Raw genomic sequence first — 16,044 nt, 5'->3', positions numbered from 1 at the left:
GAAGATAAGCATACTTAATTTATAAATAAATACCAGTTTCATTCTTCTCTCGGTGTAGTGATTTATTGATGAATTATTTGATATTCCATGTAGGAGGAGATCTCTTGATTATTTCTGTGGAATAAAATTTCTTCCAAGTTTGTTTTCAGTATATCAAATGATGGACTCGAGATTTAAAAGTTATCTGTGATTTGGATCCAACATATTTTAATGATAAACTCTTGTTTTTTGTATGCTTTTTATTAAATTGTTATAGTATTTTTGTCTCTTTAGCAGATTACGTGGAAACGAAGAGTTAGGGTCATTGATGTACATACATACTGAATGGGAAGACAAAAATTGGCCAAGGTTTTCTTTTGTTTTGATTAGTATTTTCTAACTATATTTATGTTTAAAATTGCAATCGCGAAAGTTTCTCCAAATTTTTTTTATGAGGCATAACTATTGAGTCATAATATCGTAAATTTTTTGTCTTTTATTTTTATTTTTGAATTTATTATGTAGCAGTTGTAGGGAGCTTATAGTGACGACGCCCCAACCATGAGATTATGAAGCCTATTTTAACAACACAACAACGAAATAAGTCGACCGTTTTATTGAAATCACCACCATTAGTATGGTGATAATCTAACTTTTAGAAAATTTATATGTGACTCTGTATCATCTTCAAATTTATGCCCTTTAAGAATTTAATTATTTCTTAAACAAATAATTTCGATAAATTTTTTAAGAGTTATATATGAGGAAAACTAATTGTTTTTTTCATGCAAGTCACATACCTTATTACTTACTCATTATCTGACGAGGAACAAGCAAGTTAAATTAAGGAATCTATTTGTAAGACCTTACTGTCGGGTACTCAACGAGTGGACCAAAGATAATATGCTAGGAATCCGTCCATACAACGATTCTTATGTAAGAACTTTCAAGGGTGACATGAAAGAGTGATTTGTAGTATGAGATCCCATATTTCTCTAGAAGATCATTTAGATGTATAGCGCGATTTTTTTTTTTTTTTTTAAAGGTTCAGACAATATCCAACAATGTTAACCTTAGAATTAGGTGACAACATGCAAGTACAATTTAGCATTCCAACATAATTCTAATAATAATTGACGAGGAGCATTCGTGCAATGCACGTTTGTAGAAACTAGTATTATAAAAATTGACAAAATTGTTTGATCTCAAAGATATGCATATTTAACTAACTAAACATTAAAGAAAGTTAATATAGTTTCAACAAATTCATAGCTGAATGTATAAAGTTTAAAGCTTTAAGGCACACATTTTAAATCTACTTGTAAATTAAATTCTTTCAAGATTGAGGGAGGAAATTTTAATTGTAGCTTGTTTTGTAGATTCAATCTTTTAGTGGTGATATAACGCTTGTTTTCCTTTTTGAAAATTATTTATAAATAAAAATAGATGACAATGTTATTTTTAGATTACTAATATGTATTCATGTGTGATATTCTGTCATAAATATAGTATATTAAAGTATCAAATTAAAATATTTGGTCAAAATCTCTACACTTATTATTGGTAATCATACATATTCTATTTTTATAAAGATGGTTAATTATTATATTACAAAAAAAAAAAAAAATAGTTGTTATATGGGGGACAATTTTACAAATAGCGTACTGCTCTAAAGTTCTTTGTTGCTGTTATAGAGAAGTAAAATATAATATAAAAAGTTGGTTTCGAAAAAATTTAGCTGTTATAGAGCATGTACGGATCTTTGTTATACGAGAGTCCGATTGTAAATGTAACAAAAATTAGTTGATATATAGACAAAGAGAAAATTAAACCACAAAATTTTTTATATTTTTTTTCAATTTAAATGTTGTTCATAAATAATAGGAGTATTAATTATTACAAGTAATATTTACTTGTAACTACATCTAAAGACTTTTTGAGAATTCTAAAATAAAAGAAATCTGTGTGTGTGTGTGTATATTCCTTGGGTATTTAATTAATTAACACATAATATATATTAATTTAAATAAATTTTTTAAAATCATTGAACTTTTTTTTTAAATTATTCGGTAGTATCTTTTAATTCAATTATTTTCATCACAACTCCTCGGACGGAACAAATCGAAACATAAACATTACTTTTTTTTTTTTAATTATGTCCACTAAGTGTACTTAGTGGGGGCTTTTATATATTAAAACAAAAAAGAAAACAAAAAGGAGGTTCAAAACAAATAAAGACAACAAAGCTAAAATGCCGGAAAAAAAAAACAAGAAAATGGTATCTAGGAGCTCCCATCTCCAAAATTGCCCAAATTGCTCTCAATCTCTGTTGCTTTGTTCGATCTTCAACTTTTAATCCTTTAGTTTCAGTTGAATCGTCTTCCAGGTGCGTCTTCACCATTTGAGCTTCAACTGATTTTCGATGCCATCGATGTTGTGTTACATCTAAGCTTCCATTGCGGCTTTTGAAGAACAACAAGGATCTAGAACCACTAAATGAGTTTTTACTGCTTCTTCTGATAACCTGCTTTTGATTGTTGTGTTGTGAGGGTTCTTTGCCTATCCCCAACTTCCTACGGTTTTCGTCACTTGCAGTCTTCATTCACAAAGTGTTCGCTTAGTCCGTATCCTTAAATACGGTATTTGAGTTTTATCCATGTTAAGTATCTTCTTGCTTGCTGTTGGTTAAATCTTTGAACTGAGATGCTTGAAATTTTCCAATGTTGTCCAGGGAATAATTGGCCAAGCAATCTGCTAGTTAATTACCTTATCTGAAAATGTGCTTTATCTGTGCTTGACAAGTTTCCATGTCCCTTTGAATTGCTTCTATCAGTTCTATGAGCTCTCATGGTGGTTTCCATTGTTTTTGTATGATTTGCTTAAGAACCTCTGAATGTGTTTCTATATGAAAGCTTGTTATTTGTTGAGATCTAAAAAATAATAAAGCTTGCCTGATTGCTACTGCCTTTGCCTCCATATCTATTACCATGTGGATTTCCTCTACTTGTGTATATGGAAGATCACCATTGTAATTCCTTACACAAAATGCATATGAACTTCTTCCTGGATTCCCTCTACTAGCTTCATCTATGTTGTATTTCAATATCTCATTGATTGGTGAGTTCCATAGTACTTTGATATAGAATAATCTAGGTTTGTAATTGCCCAAGTACTGTACCAAACTTGACCATTCCATGGGAATGTTACATAACCAGGGATATCTTGTTTTGCACAGTCGATGAATGGTGTGCAAAACCTGATATTGTAACCTGCTAAATATAAAATTATTGTCATGTTTAATTGCATTTCTTCTTTTCCATAGCTCCCACATGATTATTGCTGGAACTACTCTGAATATAACCTGCAACTTGGTATTGACATCTGCTGACCACCATGTTAAGATCACCTGGTATAGATGTCATCCTTCAATGATAAGACCTGCATCAGTAGCAAAAGTTCTCCATAGGCTAGAAATAGATGTGACATGGTTTCTTGTTGTGGGTTGGTACAGGATCATACTATTCCATTCTCGAACACCATCCCCCGCTCGCTAAATTTTGTCTTCATCATAGTCAATGATAAATTCCCCCATATTCCCAACTTGGGATATGACTTGGGTTCTACTAAATTGCGTCAAAACCCTAGCAGGTGCATAAGGACATCTGCTGACCACCATGTTAAGATCACCTGCTATAGATGTCGTCGTTCAATGATAAGACCTGCACAAGAAGCAAAAGTTCTCCAGAGGCTACAAATACATGTGACATGGTTTCTTATTGTGGGTTGGTACAACACCAACATCTGGGAAGGATGGAAATTCTCATTCTCTTCAAAATATCATCTGTAGCAATCCTTCCTTCCATGCCCTCCACATAAAGAAGTTAATCTTTGTTGGAACTCCTTTTTTCCGAAATGTAATTAAATACCTCCCTTCTCTCCTCTCTCTGCCTCATGAACTCCCAAGCTGATTTGACTGTAAAGAGCCAATTTTTGTCAATTGCCACCATGCTTTGTCATTCTCTCAACCCTTTGTAGGTCCTGTAATATGTTGCTGAATATGCAGTACAATATCTTCAAGCAAATCTTCAGATAATTTCTCCAGATTCCATATACCTGCTACTATATACTCCTTCACTTCCACTTCCTCTTCCTCTTCCAAAATAGTTTCTGGGATCACATAGTAAAGAGCCCCTAGTTTGGTCAAGTTTTCAAACAAAAAACTAGAGCTACTATTCTTTAGCTGCCACCAAATGTTGTGTTCAACCTATTCCCTAACTCTGATCATCTTCTTCCATTCATTAGATCCCCCCTTACCTTATGCAATAACTGGATGCAGTTTTTTACAATATTTATTCCACATGTATGCACTCCATAAGCAGTGTGAAGTTCTATAACTCCACCACAACTTAGCAAAAAGAGCATTAGAAATATCATATAAAGATCTGAATCCAATTCCCCCTTCGTCCTTAGGAAAGCAGAGTTTGTCCCATGCCAACCAATGCTTATTTTTGCTTCCTGTAGAATTATTCCAAAAGAATTTTGCAAATAACTTGTGCAACTGATTAATAATCCCAAATAGTGGATTCATGGCAGATAGTAGATTTATGGGTATGGTTTGTAAAACATGAGCAATAAGGATGTACCTACCACCAAAATATAGAAATCTATTCTGCCATGGAAGCATCCTTTTCATTATCTTTTTCACCAAATCATCATAGCATATAGTCTTCCTTCTTCCATAAAACACAGGGAAACCAAGATAGGTGAATGGAAATGAACCCTTTCTCATATTTGTGATTCTGTGAATTCTCCTTTCTATGTGGCGATCCACCTTATGATGTATGTAAATACTTCTCTTGTATGTAAATACTTCTCTTGTCCATGTTTACTATCTGTCCATATGAAGCCTCATACTTACTCAATATGCTCATCATTAATTTTAATGGTGTTTTATCTCTTGAACAAAACAAATGGTATCATCAGCATAAGATAAATTATTCACTGGGGGCTCCATTTTGGTAATCCACATTCAATACACTTTGATTTCTCATGTAATGCATTAAGATTTCTTGATAGGACCTCTGCTACTAGGATAAACAATGTAGGTGATAGTAGATCTCCCTGTTTCATTTCTCTTGTTGATCTGAAAAAATCACGGCTTTGACCATTAACTAGCACAGAGTACCAATCATTAGAAACCAATTTCCAAACCATGGCTGCATCACTTCTGTTACACCCCTCGTGTTCGTAGTAGTAAAACCTATAGTTTCCTAGTCGGGTATGCCCTTGGAATAGAGACCCGAGCCCGAGCTGGAGGTAGAAAATGTCTTACCCCGTGTACGAGGGTACCAGCAGATATTCCTGGCAATTTATAGAGTTAGAAGTTGAACGAATCGAATCGACGCGATCTGAACTGAATCAGAAAAATCTACAGGACACCAGTCATCGTCGACGGGTCATCGACATGTTCAACGGACCGTCGACGTGCTGCGTCGATAGGGTCCCGCAGCCTTGCATCTGCAGGCGCAAGTCGATGGACCGTCGACACGTCGACGGGCCGTCGACCCTCTCGTCGAACCGGACCGCTGTAGGCTTTTTGGCTTCTAAGTATAAATAGGTGGTTCACGACCTTATTTCATATTTTACTCCTTTCCAAATCAGAAAAACCCTAAGATATTCTCTCCCAATAATTTTCATCATATTAGCGAAGATTTGACAATACCCGGACCCCGTAAACCCGAGATAGTGAAGAAGAAGGTTGCTTCTAGGGTTTCTTCAAGGTTGTGAAGTTTAGGGATTTGAAGTTGAAGTGATTCTTAGGATTCTTGACCCCCCCCCCCCCCCAAAGGTATGTAAATGATTTCTACCCTTATATTTAAGTTGGTTATCAAGAGTTTTACTGATGTTAAGTGAAGAGAAGGTAATTGTGGAAGTGTTAAGTTGATGAAGGGCAATGTAGTGATATAGGGTTATTTTAAGAGATGATTGGAAACGGGTTTACATATATTTTGATATATATATATATATATATATATATGTGTGTGTGTGTGTGTGTGTGTGTGTGTGTGTGTTGTCAGTGTTGATGTGAGTATTGTAGTTGATGTGGGATTGAATGAGAAGTTTGAGAGTTGTAAGCTTACAAAGGAAATTATTGTCTATAGTTCGTTGAGCTTTATACGTATTTGAGGATGGTTAGTAAGCGAAGTAAATAGCCTAATTAAGCCCTATGTTATCTTAATTGTAGACTTGCAAGTTCGAGAGGTAGAAGTTGGACGATTGAGCATACTTCCAGGTATGTTAAGGCCATTCTTTCCTTCTTTTGGCATGATCCTATGATATGATCCAACAAGCGAGTAAGCGAGCTTCGATAGTACTCTACTCTTAGAAGCATTAGAGGTACTTCAGTCTTTGATGTTCATGTACCCCATTTATGAGTAATCCTTCTGTTCATAGGTCCAGTCATATGTAGCTAGTTCTGTGCATACAGTTTAGTCATGCATTACATTCATTATATATTTATGTACATTGACCCGTGACTAGTAGGCGTTATATACGCGAATATTAGATATATGTAAAGTATGAGGAGAGATATAGGCGTTATATACGCAATACTACTATGATGATGATATTAATTATGGCCACAGAGGACCAATATGATATGAAGAGATGCCATAGAGGCTTACAGGCGTTATATACGCACATACATCAGGCGTTATATACGCACATATATAGATGCACGACCATCATGGATAGGCATGAGCATGCATATTATGTGCCCACAGAGGCATATGCAGATTTAGGCAGATATAGTTCATACAAGTACATGCAGTCAGTTATTTCGGTTTATGAGTTCATATCTTATCTATGATTCTTATGTATATATGTTGTTCTTATGCCTTACATACTCGGTACATTATCCGTACTGACTCCCCGTTGCTCGGGGGGCTGCGTTCATGCCCGCAGGTACAGGGAGACAGACAGGTGGTCCAGCTCAGTAGGACCTCTAGATCTAGCGGTGGTCAGTATCCCTGATTCGAATCTATGATCTTTAGTCCAGAGCTAGAATCTTTATGATCATAAGGCATTTGTGTAGTAAGCATGCACCCCATGGGCTGCAGAAGCACCATGGTATCCTTTATATGGAGGAAAGGTGTTGTGAACGAAGCAATGCTTGGTTCTCCCTTAATCCTCTCTCAGGACACCTTTTAAAAAAAAAAAAAAAGCTCTTCAAGACCATGTGATTTTAGCTTACTCTCAGTCCCTTGTGATCATATGGACTCTGTGACTTAAGAGGTTCACAACTAAGTATTCAAGAAAGTTCAAATGCATGTACACATAAGTAGACAGGACCACTTAGGTTAGGACTAGAATCATTTCTTACCACTAAGGCCTAACAAAATTCATACAGGGTCATAGCATGGTTGGGTCAATTTGTTACTTGTAGGTTCCTAAAGTTTTTTATCTTTCACAGAACCATCACAAGCTAGTCTAAACACTCTACAGGTCCTACCATATTATAAACTCTATTTGACCAAGTTATAGAAGTATATATAAAACAAATACCAAGTAATGATAACTTAAACACATGGACAAAGTATTAAAACTCGACTTGGCTCAAATATTTCAAGAGGAAGACAATAGGCGGACCTCCATTTTGAATCTTGAACTAGTTTTATTCCAGATAAAACTATGAGGAGTTTTATGATTAAAGTATAAATTCAGGTTAGCAACTTGACTCACACCCTCTTACAAAGACAATCACACATGTGAAAGGACCAGTGTCAACTCTCATTTGAAGGCATTCAAAACCTTCAAACAAGATTAAGAGATATTTCATGTAAACAAGAATCAAATAGACTTGGATTAATCTTGATTCTTAAAAGTGATCTTCTAAACACTTAGCTTAATCAAACCTTTAAGACTTTTGACATAACTAGATTCTCAGAAAAAAAAAAAAAAAAAAAAAAACTAAGACTCAGTCAGTATTAAAACAGATCCCAAAATGCAATGTGCAGGTGCAAAGGCAACAAGATACTTATTTTACAAATAGGCTATAGGGTAAGCATTTTAGATTTCTACTCAAGTTCCAAGGGCCTAGCCTCTTTTAAAAGATTGATTCAGATCACTCACTAGCTTGTTTCTTAGGCAGGGTTTTCCCCATTAACAGATAATGTGTACACAAGGCTCAAGCTAACTTAGGTGATTCCATCTTCCCTCCCCTTACTTAGTCCCCCTTTAATATTGAAGAAAATTAGTCTTACAAAGCAATGTCAACCTAACCCATTATTAACAAACTAATGATTTATTGTTAATCCACCCCTTCCCTCTAATGACCTCCCAAATAGCTTAGATTCCCTTTATTAAAACATATTACTAATAGTGAACTGTTGAACCTCAACAGACCTCAAACTTATCAAACATGGATCATTTCAGTTTTGTAACAGTTCTCACACATTTTGCATAAGATTAACATGAATCCAAGTCCTTTAATTGAACAAACAACCTAAACATCAGACTGAGCACATAATTAGTAAAGGCATCATATTAGAAGGGATTTATCCCAAGTTCACTTAAATACTGCTAAGGCAATATTATTTTATAAGACTACCCATCGGTATCCAGAACACTTAACACTTAACACTTAACAACAAAGACTAAATATCAAGATAACTAAAATAAATGACAAGCTTAAAGTGTTACCTTTTTTAAACACAACCTTGGTCAAGAAATGGATTCGAAAGCTTCCTTTGTGCTTCTAGCTCCCTCCTCAGCCACCACACAATGAAAAAAAAACTTTTAAATGATTGACTTAACTTAAAGATCAAGTCTAAAATTTTTGAACTAATAACCCCAAATTCGAATGCAAGTCTCAAATCTGGGTTTTATGGCTATTCTCCTCTCTTTTTCTTTGGGACATGGGGTTCTATTTATAGAACCCCAAAAATGTAGAACCCTAACTCTTACACGATGTGAGACTTGTAATTTCTTGCAAGATATTGCGTTAATTCAAGAAATAACGGCTACGATGAGTCTGAATCGACAATGAATGGTCCGATTTGGATCTATTCGAGTCGATCCTAAAAAACTAAGACCAACAATTGAAAATTCGAGTTCAAGGATGCAAACCAACAAAAAGTAATTAAGGATCTCAGTAGTTTGACTGAGAAATAGGCAAAAAGGTGAAAAAGAAAAAAAAACATACTGTGCTTGGGGTTTAATCGATCGATTTTTAGTGAAATTGGGTAGTGGCACTAATTGCCTTGCCCTTTTCAGCCATGGCCAGGTCTGGTGACCTCTGTCCTCATCTGCAACATTGCCAAAAATGGCATTTTTGATAGAGGATGAGAGAGAGAGGGTGTAAGGCGGCGGCTTAGGGTTATCAAACCCTAGCCAAATCGTGAAAATTGGGCTAAAAGGTGTTTGGGGGGGGGGGGGGGGGGTAAGGTTGAGGCCTTTGCTTTTATGTTGGGAGGGATTTGGTCCGGGTCGGCCTTATTGGGTTGGACTCGGTCCAAATCCGAATTTTAACTAAAATGGGCCTTAATTTCATGTATACACCAAGTGTATACATATATATATATATATATATATATATATATATATATATATATATATATATATATATATATTTGGTGTATACATTGGGTATATCTAATCCCTAAAAATCAATAATTAAAATTAGAGGAAATTTAGATTATGGGGAAAATTAGGCCGCAAATACTCTATTAAAATAATTTTAAGAAATTGGCTAAGTTGTTAACGGACCTAAAAATGGTCTTAATTAACTGGCCTAGCATATTTATTTTAATTATGGCCTTTTTAATCAAATTTTGGAAATTAGGTTAAACTAATTAATTTAAATTAAATGTTAACATGCAGCTTTTGCAAAACAAACTAATTTATTTTAAATTGTGGAGTGACTAAATTAATTATGGCCAAGGAAAAAAACAAAATGGAAAATATACCTATATAAAAGGCTCAATTTTGCAATAATTATCACTTAATTAATTAGCTTAATTAAAACATTTAAGGGCAGTTATGCTTATTTTATAAAAATCAGGAGTTAAAAGGATTAAATAGTTAATTACTTAAATTATTTGAATCATTCAAACCTTCAAAGATAAAATAAAAGGGGAAGAAATATTTAAAAAATAATTTTAAGTAATAAAATAAGAATCCTTCCTCTCTCTCTCTCTCTCTCTCTCTCTCTTTTTCTTATTAATTAAATTTAAAAAAATCTCATAAAATGTCCTTAAAATAATCATTAATTTCTAAATAAAAATATGATGCATGAAAAATCCCTTTTTTGAGGAAGAAATATTAGCCTGAACAATTTATAAAAATCATTTAAGGCAGTTAAAATGCTCAGCTCATTTATTTATTATCCGGGGACTCTGAGTGATCGAAATAAATTACGGGAGATCAAAAATTAAGTATCAACAACTTCCCCTTTGGTGTTCGGGGATGGCAGGGCCATCCCTGAGCAACGAAATTTGACTAACCCGGCTCATTTTACCTTTCATCTCCATGCAGTTTTCACGTATGTGGCCGGATCCTGGTTTCTGGGTTTCATACATATCTCATGTCATATGAGAATTCAGGCCACTAATTGTTCGACTTAACTAAAGACCTTCAAGTGATCTGGAAGGAACTATCCGGGGATCCCAATATTGTGATTGGGCTTTTCCGGAAGGCTGTTAGAATGTGACCGGCTCTCGGGGCTTGAGTTTGCCCGTATATCCCTGGTTCCCGGGAATCAGGTCACATGTAGTTCAACTTGCTGGAGAAGAGTATATCCTTTATGCAGGAGTACCTTCAAACTTCCCGGTGTGTATCTGATCGATCACGGTTTTTAGAGAGAAAAAATAAAAACAAGACAAGCGGTGGCTGAGTCTGAGATTGGATGGCTTCCAAATCTTGGCCTGAGAGCTTGACTCTCATGGGCACCCTTCTTAACCGGCTGCGTAAGAAAAAGTTTCACGTTTGCTCCACAATTTGTCTGGATCTGATTCAGCAACCGGGTCCTTTTTGGTCGGCTGTGTGCTCCCCTCCTGATCTTGATAGTATGCAGATATTTTTGTGGAAATTTAGATAGATGGCCCTCTCGGCTTGTTTGAATGAATGGCCCTCTTGGCTTTTTGAATGAATGCCCTCTTGGTTGTATGAATGAATGACCCTCTTGGCTTGTTTGTATGAATGGCCCTCTTGGCTTGTTTATATGAATGGCCCTCTTGGCTGTTTGTATGAATGGCCCTCTTGGCTTGTTTGTATGAATGGCCCTCTTGGCTTGTTTGTATGAATGACCCTCTTGGCTGTTTGTATGAATGACCCTCTTAGCTGTTTGTATGAATGACCCTCTTGGCAAAAATAAATGAATTGCCCTCTTGGCATGTAGATGACAATTATGGCCCTTGTGGCCGGATGATCTTTTTTTCATCCGTTGTATTAGTTGTTGGGCCTTGTGGCCGGATATGCCCTTTCATCCTTGTCATGACCTTTTTGGTCATATACATTTTTATGCTCACCAATTGTACCCTCTTGGTCTGATATTTTTTGCTGTTCACCCTTTGTGTGACCCTTTTGGTCGGATTCATCTTTATGCTCATTTGCTCTATGACCCTTGCGGCCAGATGTGTCTTTATTACCCATTTTGTTGTGGCCTTTTTGGTCTTCACCCACTGGGCTGAGTTTCGCCTTCCGCCTTTGCTGCGAGTAAGCCGTTTGATGGTGTGTCTGCTGTCCTGTAAAAGAAAAACCTGCATCCATAGAAAAATTGTGAGTTTCCTAAGAAGCCGATTGGCGTGGTTGTCTTCCCGTCCGGCGTCTCCTCTTGATGCTCCTTCGAACCCTCCTGGGCTCGGTATTGCGAGAGATGTTTCTGGGATGTAATTATGCTATATTTTTTGAAAATTCATAGCAAAATTTATAAAATGCATGTTATTTTTCCTTAAAGTAAACGTTTGTTTCGTTTTTATGTGTCATGACGTGTGTTTTTTCTTCGAACGAGATTTTCCAGTTCTTCTCGGAGGTATGATTGCTGACTTTCATACTGGTAGAATTTTTGAGATCTTTCTCAAAAGTTCTGCCCCGATTTCAGGACTTGCTCCGGACGACCTTGTGTTGTCTTGCTAAGCAGGAATTTTTGAGGTCCCCTCAAAAATTCTGCCCCAATGTTCGACTTTACTTTGTCCCTTTCTTTGTTCACTCTTTCTGATAGGAATTTTTGAGGTCTCCTAAAAACTTCTGCCCCAGTGTAAGGTTGATACTGTCTGATTCTTGTGCTGACCCTTGCAAGCTTGATCTTGTTGACTTTCCCTGCCTTATTGTCTTTGAGGTTTCCTGGGGGTTTCTTGGTTTTTTCTCATATGTCGATCGAGCTCGAGAGCGCCTACCTATCCTGTCGCAGCAGGAATTCAGGTCGAACGTAGTTCGGAGTAAAGTAATTGAGTTTTGGTTTTACTAATAAAATTACTGGGTCTAGTTTGGACTGCCTACGTATCCCACCGTGGGGAATTCAGGTCATTGTGTAGTTCATTACATAGATGATTTGTTTTTCTCCTATTATAGTAAGATTACAAGCAAAGGTACAATTACAAGGAAATAACAATGCGATTACAAGCAAATGGCTAAACGTAGTATCTCTTGAGCACGTCTGCGTTGATGGCTTTGGGCCATTCTTGCCCACCCATCTCAGCTAGGACTACGGCTCATCTTGAGAGCACTTTACTGACCATGTATGGTTCATTCCAGTTCGGCGCAAATTTCCCTTTATATTCCTCCTAGTGAGGGAAGACTCGCTTGAGTACGAGTTGTCCGATCTGGAAGAGTTGAGTTCTGACCCGCTTGTTGAAGGCTCTAGACATCCTTTGTCTGTATAGTTGTCCATGGCACACCGCCACCATTCTCTTTTCCTCTATCATGGCCAGCTGTTCATAATGATTTTTAACCCATTCTGCATCTTTTAGCTCTGCCTCTTGGATGATCCTGAGTGAAGGGATTTCCACTTCTGCGGGTATAACCGCTTCTGTACAGTAAACGAGGAGGTATAGGGTTGCTCCAGTGAAAGTTTTGGTTGTGGTTTTGTATCCTAACAGAGTGTGGCTACCGCCATGCCGCTTCTCAGTAGTTGTCAACCATCTTCCTCAAAAATCCTTTTGATGTTCTTGTTAGCGCCCGCACGCTCCATTCATCTGTGGCCGATAGGCGGTAGAATTCCTGTGAGTGATTTTGAATTGTTCACTGATGTCCTTCATTAAATGGATGTTCAGATTGACACCATTATCCGTGATGATGGATTCCGGCACACTGAAACGACATATCAGATTGTTCTTGACGAAGCCAGCCATGACTTTCTTGGTCACTGATTTGTGGGAAGTTGCCTCTACCCATTTAGTGAAGTAGTCTATGGCGACTAAGATGAAGCGATGTCTGTTGAAAGCTGGGGGCTCAATGGGTCCTATGACATCCATTCTCTATGCCACGACCGACCAGGGGAAGCTCATTGCGTGTAACTCTGTGGGTGGAACTTTGATCAGATCATCGTGTATATACGACATCGATGGCACTTTTTGCACGACATGTGAGAGTCATGTTCCATGGTCATCCAATAATATCCTGTCCTCAGTATTTTCTTAGCGAGGACGAATCCATTCATGTGGGGCCCACATGACCCTGCGTGCACTTCTTTTAGCAATTTCATGGCCTCTTCGGCATCCACGCATCCGAGCAACCCAAGATCAGGGGTCCTTTTGTACAGTACTTCCTTGTTTAAAAAGAAACCATTGGCCAATCTCCTGATGGTTTTCTTTTGGTTTGTCGAACTCTCTGGGGGATACTCCCTTTTTTCCAGATGGTCCTTAATGTCGACATACCGTGGTTGGCCATCTAGCTCGGCCTCCACATAGGCGCAGTGAGCCTGCTCTTCTCTCAGTGTGATCTCTTACGGATTAATGTGGGTGCTTTTAGGATGTTGGATCATAGACGTTACTGTGGCCAATGCGTACGCGCGAACTCATTCTGAGCCCTTGGAGTATGCCTGAAGTCAACACTCTTGAATCTTCCGCACAATCTTTGTGCCAGATTCACATATGGGAGTATCTTATCATTTTGTTTGCCCAATTTCCTTTTACTTGATTGACGAGCAAATCGGAGTCCCCGATTACCAACAACTCTTGTATGTTCATATCTAGCGCCATCTTGAGGCCTAAGATACATGCTTCATATTCCGCCATGTTGTTGGTACACCTAAAGTTTAGTTTTGTGGCCATCGGGTAGTGTTGCCCTGTTTTTGATATCAGCACCGCACCAATGCCTGATCCTTTGTAATTGGCTGCTCCGTCGAAGAAAAGTCTCCAGCCCAAATGTGGTTCCGCCACTCCTCTTTCATGGCCATCACTTCCTCGTCTGGGAAGAAGGTTCGTAATGATTCTAGCTTATCATCCACGGGATTTTCTGCCAGCAGGTTTGTTACGGCTTGTCCTTTGATCGCCTTTTGCGCCACGTACACAATGTCGAATTCGCTCAGCAGCATTTGTCATTTAGCTAAATTTTTCCTATAGGCATCGGTTGCCGGAAGATATATCTTAGCGGATCCATTCTAGATATGAGGTGAATGGTAAACACTGATAAGTAGTGCCTCAATTTTTTGGGCAATCCAGGTCAAAGCGCAATAGGTCTTCTCTACGAGCGTATATCGCGCTTCGCAGGAGGTGAACTTCTTACTCAAATAATGGATGGCATGTTCCTTTTTTGACTCTTCATCATGCTGGGAGAGCATACACCCGAAAGCTTTCTCTGATACCGACAGATACAGTAACTGAGGACTCCCTTGCCTGGGTGGTACCAAGATGGGAGGATTGGAAAGGTATCTCTTAATCCTGTTGAATGCCTCTTGGCACTCCTCTGTCCGATTTGTGGGAGCGTCTTTCTTGAGTAACTTGAGAATTGGCTCTATAATCACAGTTGACTTGGCTATGAATCGCCCAATGTAGTTCAACCTTCCCAAAAAACTCATGATTTCTTTCTTGGTTTTGGGGGGTGGTAGCTCCTGAATTGCTTTGATGTTTGTAGGGTCTGATTCGATGCCCCTACGGCTGACTATGAATCCCAACAATTTACCTGCAGGCACTCCAAATGGGCACTTTGCGAGGTTCAACTTTAGATTGAACTTGCGAAGTCTGTTGAAGAACTTACGCAAATGCACAGTATGCTCTGAACTTGCCCTTGATTTTATGATGACATCGTCCACATAGACTCAATCTCTCGATGCATCATATCATGGAACGGATAGTCATAGCTCTCATGTATGTGGCGCCAGCATTTTTAAGGTCGAATGGCATTACCCTGTGGTGGTACACTCCCCAAGGGGTGATGAAGGCTGTCTTTTCAGCATCGTCTTCGCTCATGAGTATCTGGTGGTACCCGGCGAAACAATCCATGAATGATTGCAGCTCATGCTTGGCACAGTTGTCTATCAGGATGTGGATGTTTGTAAGTGGAAAGTTGTGTTTTGGACTGGCCCGGTTGAGATCTCGGTAGTCCACACAGATTCCAATCTTCCCATCCTTTTTAGGTACTGGCACTATGTTGGCTAGCCAAGTAGGGTAGGATGTCACTTCCACTATTCTGGACTCGATTTGCTTTTCCACTTCGTCTTTTATCCTGATGCTCAGGTCAGGATTGAATGTCCGGGTCTTTTGCTTAACCGGCGCGAAACCTTCCTTAATAGGTAATATGTGAGCTACAATTTCAGTGCGCAAACCCGGTATATCTACGTATGACTAGCGAAGACATCCACATATCCCCTTAATAGAGCTACGAGCTCTTCTTTTACGTGGGCCTCCCAAGTGAGCACTGATTCGCGTCTCCTTGACATCCCTTTCGTCACTGAGGTTGAGTACCTCAGTTTCGTCCATGTTTGGCTTTTTCTTTTGTTCTAATTCTTCCAATTCTTCTACCAGTCCCTCTGGCATCATTGTTGATTTATCGTACTCCTCATATTCGTGTTGTCCGTTTTCCTCGCTCATCTCACGACACGTTATGACATTTTTGGTTGTTTTATTAGGG

The sequence above is a fragment of the Lycium ferocissimum genome, chromosome 8 (genome assembly GCF_029784015.1).
Source record: "Lycium ferocissimum isolate CSIRO_LF1 chromosome 8, AGI_CSIRO_Lferr_CH_V1, whole genome shotgun sequence".
Classification (NCBI taxonomy): Eukaryota; Viridiplantae; Streptophyta; class Magnoliopsida; order Solanales; family Solanaceae; genus Lycium; species Lycium ferocissimum.
Note: the sequence above shows the minus strand (reverse complement) of the source record.